We start from the raw sequence: 7,372 nt of genomic DNA, 5'->3' as shown, positions 1-7,372 counted from the left end.
CGCAGGTTTTATTTTCACGCAAGATCCCTCTTGATCCTACATTCTTTAAACATCACTCCCGGTTTTTCCCCCACCCCGACTCGTGGCTACTGTGCGGTGCAGATAACTTTTAAAGGTTATCGTTTAAAAGTTGCAAACTTATTTGATTCCCACCCACCCACCCACCCACCCCCGGTATCGCACTGGATCAAAACTATCTGGGAATCTGGAAGAAGATTGCTACCAATCAGTGGAACGGCTTCCTTCTTAGAAGTTGTGGATGCTCCATCACTGGAGGTTTCTAAGCAGAGATTCTAACCGGAATGGTATCCGTAGAGTCTCCTGCTTGAGCAAGGGGTTGGGCTAGATGACCTCCAAGGTCCCTCCTCACCCTGTTATTTGATTCTAATGTTGCCAAGACTGCCCGGAAGATTTTCCTCTTCTTAGCAGGTTGGCTCATTCGTACGGGGAGCATCTGAGTCGGTAAATTGATGGGAAAATTAAGGTGACGTTTAAGGATTCTGGGATTGGCAGGCAGAAACCTACCGAAAAATCCCGATCCGTCATCCCTAAAGAGCAAAGGGTTGGCCTGCCTCTTGGTTCGTGGGCTGGGGATGTCTGGATGGAGAAGAACAGGTGGTCTTCGTGGCCCCCGCCCCCATCTTCAGCTCATATTAAAAGACCATCCCTGCTGGAGGACCTCATCATAAGCACCGCACTCTTATACTGCCGGCTGTTTCCGTCCTTCCAGCGGAGGCCGGTGGGGTCCGAGCAAGCCGAGGTGTAGTTATGGGGCTCGCAGTAGATTTGGGACCGCGAGCCTTTGATGTTATCGACTTTGATCTGGTCGCAGCAGGGGCCAGCTTCAGGGTACATGGTGCTCCCTTTGGGGGGGTAGTAGGGCTCGGAGATCTCCCCTTGTTCTGAATCGGGGGGCGAAGGGATCTCGAGAGGCAGGACCACGCTGACGTCACTGTCCGGAGGAGAGCTCATCTTGACCTGGACGATGGGAGGGGTGTACTTGCGGCCTTGAGTGTACGAGACGCCCTTCGATTGATAGCCCAGCAAGGAGTGGAGGCTGCTGGCCCGACTGATGGCCTGGCTGCAGGGTCGGCTGGGGGGGGCGTCAGCATCCACACTGGAGCGGGGAAGGAGCACGGTCAGTCCAGGGAGAGAAAGGGGCAGAGAAAGGGGCGCACAGTCAGTCGAGGAAGGGAAAGGAGGACCCCGGGCGGCCCAGGAGGAGCGGGGGCCCACGGTTACTCCAGGAAGGGAAAAGAAGATGGTCATCCCAGGGAAGGGAAAGGATCCTGGACGATCCAGGTGGAGGAAGGCCCACGGTTATTCCAGGAAGGACCAATGGTCAGTCCAGGAACATGGTCCTCCCAGGGAGGGAAAGGACCTTGGTCAAACCAGGGAGAAAAACCATCAATTGAGGAAAGGAAAGGAAGATGGTCATTCCAAGGAAGGGAAAGGACCCTGGACGATCCAGGATGAGGAGGCCCATGGTTATTCCAGGAAGGGAAAGGAAGATGGTTTGTCCAGGGAGGGAAAGGACCTTGGACGATCCAGGGAGAAAAACCATCAATTGAGGAAGCGAAAGGAAGATGGTCATCTCAAGGAAGGGAAAGGACCCTGACGATCCCGGAGGAGGAAGGCCCACGGTTATTCCAGGAAGGGGAAGGAAGATGGTCATCTCAAGGAAGGGAAAGGACCCTGGATGATCCAGGAGGAGAAAGGTCCACGGTTATTCCAGGAAGGGAAAGGAAGATGGTCATCTCAAGGAAGGGAAAGGACCCTGGATGATCCAGGAGGAGAAAGGTCCACGGTTATTCCAGGAAGGGAAAGGAAGATGGTCATCTCAAGGAAGGGAAAGGACCCTGGATGATCCAGGAGGAGGAAGGCCCATGGTTATTCCAGGAAGGGAAAGGAAGATGGTTTGTCCAGGGAGGGAAAGGACCTTGGACGATCCAGGGAGAAAAACCATCAATTGAGGAAGCAAAAGGAAGATGGTCATCTCAAGGAAGGGAAAGGACCCTGGACGATCCCGGAGGAGGAAGGCCCACGGTTATTCCAGGAAGGGAAAGGAAGATGGTCATCTCAAGGAAGGGAAAGGACCCTGGATGATCCAGGAGGAGAAAGGTCCACGGTTATTCCAGGAAGGGAAAGGAAGATGGTCATCTCAAGGAAGGGAAAGGACCCTGGATGATCCAGGAGGAGGAAGGCCCACGGTTATTCCAGGAAGGGAAAGGAAGATGGTCATCCCAAGGAAGGGAAAGGACCCTGGACGATCCAGGAGGAGGAAGGCCCACGGTTATTCCAGGAAGGGAAAGGAAGATGGTCATCCCAAGGAAGGGAAAGGACCCTGGACGATCCAGGAGGAGGAAGGCCCATGGTTATTCCAGGAAGGGAAAGGAAGATGGTCATCCCAAGGAAGGGAAAGGACCCTGGACGATCCAGGAGGAGGAAGGCCCACGGTTATTCCAGGAAGGACCAATGGTCAGTCCAGGAACATGGTCATCCCAGGGAGAGCAAAGCTACAGAAAACGTAGGAACAGATCAGCCAAGAAGGAGATAGGAGCTACCACAGGAGCATTCTTTCTTTCCCTCCCTCCCCTCCCCTCCCTCATGGAGAAAAGTGGTGGTGGGAGACCCATTTTTTTTTTGGTTCTTAAAAAAAAAAAAGTCAGGGAACAATTTGAACTCACCAAGTCAGCCTGTGTCATCATAAGATCGGACCAAATTCGGATTCCACCTAGCCGCTCTTCCAAGCGGCTACCTTTTCCCCACCTCATGGGGCAGTGAGTTCCCCAGACCCTTTGCAACCTCCTCTGTTGCCTTCTGGTGCTGGAAGTGATTCAACGCTAAAGGCAAGTAGGCTCCCGTCGGGGAAAGGTTCTTCCCCCCGATGCCAACCCGCGCATTTGTGCAGTGATGCTATCCATCACTGCGGAAATAAATTAACCGACGCATCTTGTCAGGTGCCCATTATGTCCTCTCGGAAGAAGGGAATTTAATTCCGCTAATGGCTGCCTTTCTGGAGTCGGCAAGAGCTTGGGGGGGAATCCGTGCGAAACACGAATCGTGGTTTAAGAATTATGCCTTTTGCTCTTCCGTGCCTGAGGGCTGCATCAAGTTAAGCGCTTTTTATTATTCATCTGTTAATTCTACCTTCTCCTAGTTAGGCTTTTCGTAGGTCTGCATTCCTCATTCCTTTCGCACCCATCACCGTGGATGTCTATGGCCTTATTTTGAAGGAAAAGTCTCTCCGGATAATTCATATTAATCACTGCTGTTCATTTCTCCCCGGGGGCTGTAATGTTTCTCCCTCCCTTTATGGCTTTGGAAGTTCTCCTGCCTAACAAAATAAATTTGTCAGGCACCCGGCTGGGGTTCAAAAGCAGGAAAAATGGATGTTTTATCCAAGCTGGGCAAGTTGTGGAAATATGCTAGACTTGATCTTAAGATAAAGGTAAAGGTTCCCCTCGCACATATGTGCTAGTTGTTCCCGACTCTAGGGGGCGCTGCTCATCTCCATTTCAAAGCTGAAGAGCCAGCGTTGTCCGAAGACGTCTCCGTGGTCATGTGGCTGGCATGACTCAACGCCGAAGGCCCACGGAACGCTGTTCCCTTCCCACCAAAGGTGGTCCCTATTTTCCTACTTGCATTTTTTACCTGCTTTCGAACTGCTAAGTTGGCAGAAGCTGGGACAAGCCACGGGAGCTCACTCCATTATGTGGCGCTAGGGATTCGAACCACCCAACTGCCGACCTTTCTGCTCGAGAAGCTCAGCATCTTAGCCACTGAGCCACTTTATATTAGTGGCTAATATTAAAAAGATTTTTCAACTTGGCTTGGGTTCTGAATGAGTTCATTTGTTTAAGGCAGACCAGGTTGTGTCTCTCTGCGTGGAGGCTTTGCGCTGTGTTAAGACAGGTGTGAGGCTGCAGCTCACACGTGTGTGTGTGTGTGTGTAATTATTGGCAAGGCACCCAGAAAGTGAGCTCCGAAGTAGCACTTCCCAAAGGGAATGGAATTGGTGGAAAGGAGAAAAAAATGGAGGGAGAGAGGGAGGAAGCAAGGAAGGGAAGAACTGGGAAGGAAGGAGAAGTGAAAAAATGAGTGGGAGAGGGAAGAAGGAAGGAAAAAGAAGGAAGGAAGGAAGGAGGAGGAAGAAGGAAAAGGAAATGAAGGGGGGAAGAAGGAAGGAAGGAAAAAGGAAAAAAACAAAGGAAAGGAGGAGGAAGGAATGAGAGAAAGGGAAGCAAGGAAGGAATGAGAGAAAGGGAAGGAAGGAGGGAAGGAATGAAAGAAAGAAGGAGAGAAGGAAGGAGGAACAGGAAGGAATTGGGAAGGAAGAGGAAATGAAGGGGAGAAAAGAAGGAAGGAAGAGGAAAGAAGTGAATGAAGGAAGGAAAAATGAAAAAACAAAGGAAAAGAGGGAAGGAATTAAAGAAAGAGAAGGAAGGGAGAAAGAGAAGGAAGGAAGGAATGAGAGAAAGGGAAGAGGGAAGGAATGAAAGAAAGAAGGAAGGAGGGAAGGAATGAAAGAAAGAGAAGGAAGGAGGGAAGGAATGAAAGAGAAGGAAGGGAGAAAGAAAGAGAAGGAAGGAATGAGAGAAAGGGAAGAGGGAAGGAATGAAAGAAAGAGAAGGAAGGAGGGAAGGAACGAAAGAAAGAGAAGGAAGGAAGGAGAGAAAGAGAAGGAAGCAGGGAATGAAAGAAAGAGAAGGAAGGCAGGAAGGAGAGAAGGAGAGGAAGCTCTGGACCTTTGGAAGAGAACTTTCGGTCCAGTGTAGATTGGAAGACGAAATCTCTGCCGGCCTCCTGGGGCTCTTGGGCCGCCCCCATGCACCCCCCCCCACTCCCCGGGCCCAGGGGGGGGCTCACCAGATGTCGCTGGCCTTGGTCTGGGAGTACTGCTGATGCTTCTCGGGGGTCTCGGAGCCGAAGTTGCAGCAACAGTCCCAGCAATAGTCCTTCCCGCAGTAGCAGCTGGGACACTGGTCCCCGCAGCAGCCCCCGCCTTTGCCCCAGCAGCACCAGCAGCACCAGATCACGCCCCCGATGATGAGCGCCATGGTCAGCAGCGCGATGATGATCGAGCCCGCGATGATCCAGCCTCTGCTCCAACCTGCAGCAAAGGCAAGCGGGGCAACATGAGCTTCGGAGCGGCAGATTCGGCCTTTGGCAGCCACAACCACCCTGCGAGGTAGGACTCACCGGCAGTATGGGACGCACGACCGTTCACTTACTGGGTGTTCGAAGTTACAAAGGCCTGAGGACCGGTTTTTTCACACTTACGACCGTGGCAGGCCTCCCCCCGCGGTCACGAGAGCGGAATGCAGACCCTTGGCATCTGGTACTTATGACGGCTCGGGGTCTTGCGATCCCCTTTTGCGGCCTTCCGACTAGCAAAGTCAGTGGGGAAGGGAGTGTTGCTACTGAGGCTTCCCGAGAGCCTGAAGCCAACTCCTTGTCCCGACAAAAACCCCTTTTATGAATTCTGCTCATTCACATCCAGCAAAGTCTTTCAAGAGAGGATTTATGGTCACAGACCTTATCTGGCTTGGAGAGCTGCCAGGCCGATCTCTGCAAAACTTGGCCAGGAATCTCAGAGAGTCACAAACCAATGAAGTGAACTCATAGTCTCCTGCAAACTCCACTCCCCTGTCGCTCCTCTTTTACTTCCTCTGGGCGGGGCCATTCACCGTCCACCTGTGGCCTTCCTCCCAAGTCAACCCCTGTTCTTTAGCCGTTCCCTTCGTCTGGCAGCTCTGCGCATGCGCACACTGGGAACAGGCTCCAGCTGTTCTTCTGCCTCGCTGATGTCTGACTCCGAAGGCAGCTGATAACTGGCATACAGCCCTGGCCCCCTCTCTGCCTCCGACACAGAGCCCTCCTCCGAGCCTTCCCCAGACTCCAGGACTGGCCCAGGTTCCTCCCCAACCCTCCTCACTCTCCGAATCTGAGGGCCACAACAGCCAGATCCACTTAACAACCGGGTTCACTAACGTAACAAGTGCAGTGATTTGCTTAACAACGGTGGCCAGAAAGGTCATAAAATGGGGCCAAACTCCCTGAACAACTGTCTCACTTAGTGTCAAAAATTCAGGGCTCAATTGTGGTCGTACGTGGGAGGCAAAACGGAGGGGCTCAAGCCACTTTGTGAGCCTCCTGACAAGCCAGAATCGTTCTTCAGCTACAAAACGTTGGGGGGAACTATAAAGTCCGGCTGGGGAAATTCTGGGACTTGAAAGTCCTCGAAATTACGACCACCAGAGAGCCCCGAATTTCCATGCCTACGCAAAGCTCTTGTTAAGTGCCTTTTAACACCCCACCCCCTTTTGCAATCTTTTTGCCATGGTCGCTAAGCGAATCACTGCCGTCGTTAAATGAATCCCGCGATCCGTTACTCCGACCTGGCTTCCCCTATTGACTTGGCTCATCAGGGGGGGGGGGGAAAGAAGGTTACAAAAATGGGGAACACAGGTCCTCAGGACACTGCGACCGTCATAAATGAGAGTCAGTTGCCCAGCTTTCCAAATTCTGATCATGTGACCACGGGGGGAGGGAGGGGGGACGCTGCGCGTGTGTGAAAAGCAGTGCTAAGTCACTTTTTTTCAGGGCCGCCGCGTCGCCACTTCAAACCGTCACTAAGCGAGTGGTAGTGGAAACACTTTCGCGCCTGCCAGTTTTCTGCATCCCGGCTTTGCCTTACCTTCGCCGAACTGAATTTCCACCGAACAATAAGCCATGCCGACGTTGTTGCCCACGCTGCATTGGTAGGTCCCCACGTGGTCATCGCACAGATCCCGGATCTGGAGTTCCCCTGGAATGATACCTGAAGGAGGGAGAGGCACAAGAGTTACAAGGCTGCAGGTACCAAGAGGTTGAAATGGCATTAAAGCACAGCTCCTGAGCATGTGCAGAGAGATTTCCATCCATGCACAGAATGGCCATGCTGGCTGGGGGATTCTGGGAGTTGAAGTCCACCCATCTTAAAGTAGGCTGGCTGGGGGATTCTGGGAGTTGAAGTCCACCCATTTTAAAGCATGCTGGCTGAGGGATTCTGGGAGTTGAAGTCCACCCATCTCAAAGCAGGCTGGCTGAGGGATTCTGGGAGTTGAAGTCCACCCATCTCAAAGCAGGCTGCCTGAGGGATTCTGGGAGTTGAAGTCCACCCATCTCAAAGCATGCTGGCTGAGGGATTCTGGGAGTTGAAGTCCACCCATCCTAAAGCTTCCAAGGTTAAGAAACTAGTCCTAGATTCATCTCTGACATCTTTTTGGTAATGTGGCGACCAAAGCTGGATGCAGTATTCTAGCTGTGGTCTTCTTAATCCTATCTAGTGGCAAGGAGTGCCATACGCTGGATGACGCCTATCTTCCCA

Source organism: Thamnophis elegans, chromosome 17, assembly GCF_009769535.1.
Source record: "Thamnophis elegans isolate rThaEle1 chromosome 17, rThaEle1.pri, whole genome shotgun sequence".
Classification (NCBI taxonomy): Eukaryota; Metazoa; Chordata; class Lepidosauria; order Squamata; family Colubridae; genus Thamnophis; species Thamnophis elegans.
The sequence above is the reverse complement of the archived record's forward strand: the minus strand, read 5'-3'. Positions refer to the sequence as shown.